We start from the raw sequence: 3,692 nt of genomic DNA, 5'->3' as shown, positions 1-3,692 counted from the left end.
AATGCTATGATGAAGCATTAGAGGTGAGTGATGCAAGCAAGTGGGAGCTTGCTATGCAAGATGAGATGAAGTCCCTCATCTCTAGTGGCACGTGGGAGTTAGCCAAACTACCCATGGGCAAGAAGGCTCTACAAAACAAATGGGTGTTTAGAGTCAAAGAGGAACATGATGGTTCCCAGAGATACAAAGCGAGGCTAATAGTCAAGGGTTTTCAGCAGAAAGCAGGCGTTGACTTCACAGAGATATTCTCCCCAGTGGTGAAACTGAATACTATTCGGTCAGTGTTGAGTATTGTTGCAACAGAAGATTTGTATCTTGAGCAGTTGGATGTTAAAACTGCATTCCTCCATGGTGACCTAGTTGAGGAAATTTACATGCAAAGAAGGAGGGTTTCATCAAGAAGGGTAAAGAGAAAATGGTATGCGGGCTCGGATAGAGCTTATATGGTTTGAAACAAGCCCCCTAGCGTGGTACATGAAGTTTGATAACTTCATGCAAGGAAATGGCTACTATAAAGTGCTTTGCCCGACCATTGTTGCTACTTGAGAGGTTCGACTCGGCCTCACGTCATCCTGTTGCTATATGTTGATGATATGTTAGTAGCAAGTTACGATATGTCGAGAAGTGGGAGATTGAAAGAAGTTAGCAAGTGAGTTCTCTATGAAGGACTTGGGGTGCAGTGAAAACAGATTCTAGGGATAAGGATCGGAAGAGATAGGCAAAAGGTATTCAGGTTGTCTCGGTGAGTATATTGAGAAGGTATTGAAGAGGTTCAACATGGGTAGTCGCGAAACCGGTTTGCACACCTTTGGTGATCCACTTCAAGTTGTCCAAGGAACACTCTCCCAAGGCTGTTGAGGAAAGAAACTTCATGGCTAAGGTACCATCGCCTCTGCCATTGGAAGTCTTATGTATGCCATGGTTTGCAGCGTCGGATATAGCCCAAGCGATTGGGAGCTATCGATAGATTTATGTCTAATCGGCAAGCAACATTGGGAAGCCGTGAAGTGGATATTGAGATATCCGAGAGAGGTACTACAGAGAAATGCCTATGTTATGGAAGGGTGTTGTGAACCGCAAGGGTATGTGGATGCCGATTTTTGCGGGGAGAAGTAGATCATGAAGAAGCACTCTTGGTTATGTCTTTTGATGGGGTGCTACCGCGATGAGTTGGATTTTCGATTCTGAAGATTGTTGCTTTTCTACCACGTAAGCGAGTATGTGGCCGTTCTGAGAGGCAAGCAAAGAGATGATCACAGTTCTGAGGGGATTGATGGAAGAGCTTGGGATGAAGCAAGAGAGAAGTGTGTTACGGTGGTGATCGGTGAGTGCTATACATCTTGCTAAGAATTCGTGGCGCCTTTCATTCTAGGACCAAGCACATTGGTCTCCGGTATCATTTTATCCGATCTCTGTTAGAGGATGAGGTTTTGGCACTTGAGAAGATCAAGGGGTGAGAATCCGGTGGATATGTTGACCAAGACCGTGCCTCTCGAGAAGTTGAAGTTGTGTTCAACCGGTGGGTCTTCTTGCTTGAAGACCATGATGGATGAGCCGAAGTGTTTCTTTAGTAAATTAGAATTGGATGGAGTTGTTACAATTGAGATGTGATGTGCATGTAGAATCTCGAAGGTTCAAGTGGGAGATTGTTCAAACGTGGAAACCGGCGTGTATGAAGCTCCGGTATCACGGCAAGCTTTAGAGTTCTGAAACTTTTCGGAATTTCGACGATTTGTCGATATTTCGGCCCCAAACCTTTTCTCCCTTTTTTTTTCTATGTACACCTATATAAAGGAAATATATTAGGGTTTTGAGACAACTTTTTGAGAGATTCATTTCTTGGGTATTGTGGGAGCTCTATTGAGCTAGGGTTTGAGTGAGGCCTCTTGTTCTTGATTCTTGATATCTCTTGTAAACTCTCCAATCTTTGCTATAAAGGAAACTTGGCTCTTGTGTGGATGTAGGTAACATTTACCGAACCACCTAAATCTTTGTGTCTCTTTGCATATTTACTTCTTTATTTATTGTTTGATTGCTATGGGTGATGATAAATTAGTGGCTTTGCTTGTTTGAGTTTGTTGTGATAACTACCAAAGTCTTGGGTAGGTGATTTCCTTGGTGTGAGCTCCAAGTTGAAATCATTTGGGATAGAAAGTAATTAGATTGAGGTGTGACTTTCTAGTGAAATCTCCCAACATGGTGTTGCAAACTTGCAATTGCCAATCAATTCCAATCCACTCGAGGAAACATCTTCAAAAGTCAGAGTCGTTTGTGTTGAAAATCAAGGCGTTGATGCTTTAACACCCCCACACCGAGAATCCTATTTAGATACACATCTGATTTTGAACTTTTTGTTTTTCACTTCTTTGCTTCAAATTTTCGATCATGGAGACACCGGGGAAAATTATTAGTTTAGAGGAAGGATGGGAATTCATGGAGAAAGGAATCACAAAGCTGAAAAGGATTTTAGAAGGGTATCCTGAGCCTCAATTCAGTTCAGAAGAATATATGCAGTTCTACACAACTGTCAACGTGATGTGCACACAGAAACCTCCTTATGATTTCCCTCAACAACTTTACGAGATGTATAAAAAGACGTTTGATGAGTACATGGACGTGACTGTTTTGCCGTCTATACAAGAAAAGAGCGATGATTACATGCTAAGAGAACTAGTGAAAAGGTGGAATAATCACAAAGTCATGGTCAGGTGGCTTTCGCGGTTTTTCCATTATCTTGATCGCTATTACATTCGTCGGACCAAATTGCAACCACTTAATGTTATTGGTGACATTTCCTTCTGTGAACTAGTGTATGAAATTATCAAAGTAAGAGCGACGGAGGCTGTAATTACTTTCATTAATAAGGAGCGAGAGGGTGAGCAGATTGATCAAGCAATGTTGAAGAACGTTTTGGATATTTTGTTGAACTAGGGATGGGCAAAATGAATTATTATGAAAAGGACTTTGAAGCGGCCTTGCTAGAGGATACTTCTGTATATTACTCTAGGAAAGCCTCCATGTGGATTGAAGAAGATTCTTGTCCAGATTACAGTTCGAGGGTTGAGGAGTGTTTGAAACAAGAGAAGGACAGGGTTTCTCATTACTTGCATATTAGCAGCGAACAGAAGTTGTTGGAGATAACGGGACAGCAGTTGTCGAGCTTAACCGCAAACAAAAGTGCGGTTGACAAAGCGTCATGTTATCCTGCCTTGTTTCTGGCTTTGCACCCTGGGAAAGAAGCATTTCACTTTTTAGAATTCCGTATCCTTAATCTATAATTCAATTTTATCCCAGTTATCCTGCCTTGTTTTCTGAATCATTAACAGTCTTTGAATTTCCCTTTCATTTTTTGGAACAAATTGAATATTGTACTTAAAGAATTCAAGAACGTCATGTTTTCGTATGCTGCATGTGAAATCAATTTGCTTGTTAATCTCCGGAAGAAGGATGACTTTTGCTTTTGTGGTGTTTGTTGGGGTGGAGCCGTGGAGGTAGGAAACTGAAGTACTGAACTAGTTTATGTGTTTTCATCTAAGCTGATTTTAAAATTTACTCTTGCTGTTTTGCTTTGCCATTGACTGGCTTGCGTAAAAGTCGATCTGCATTTTGAACTATCAATATTTTGGAGAATTTTTATTACTCATTCATATTCTGGTCACTCAATCAGTCATTCTTTTGAGGTCCATTGGTGA

At 41.2% G+C, this 3,692-nt stretch overlaps 1 pseudogene; it reads left to right on the top strand.

The window, feature by feature from the left end:
- The first annotated feature begins 1,777 nt into the window (after positions 1–1,777).
- LOC147479521 (cullin-1 pseudogene) lies at positions 1,778–3,433 on the top strand (annotated as a pseudogene).
- The last annotated feature ends 259 nt before the right edge of the window (positions 3,434–3,692 follow it).

This window comes from Coptis chinensis, chromosome 8 (assembly GCF_015680905.1).
Source record: "Coptis chinensis isolate HL-2020 chromosome 8, ASM1568090v1, whole genome shotgun sequence".
In the NCBI taxonomy this organism is placed as follows: Eukaryota; Viridiplantae; Streptophyta; class Magnoliopsida; order Ranunculales; family Ranunculaceae; genus Coptis; species Coptis chinensis.
Note: the sequence above shows the minus strand (reverse complement) of the source record. Positions and strands in the feature narration are given on the sequence as shown.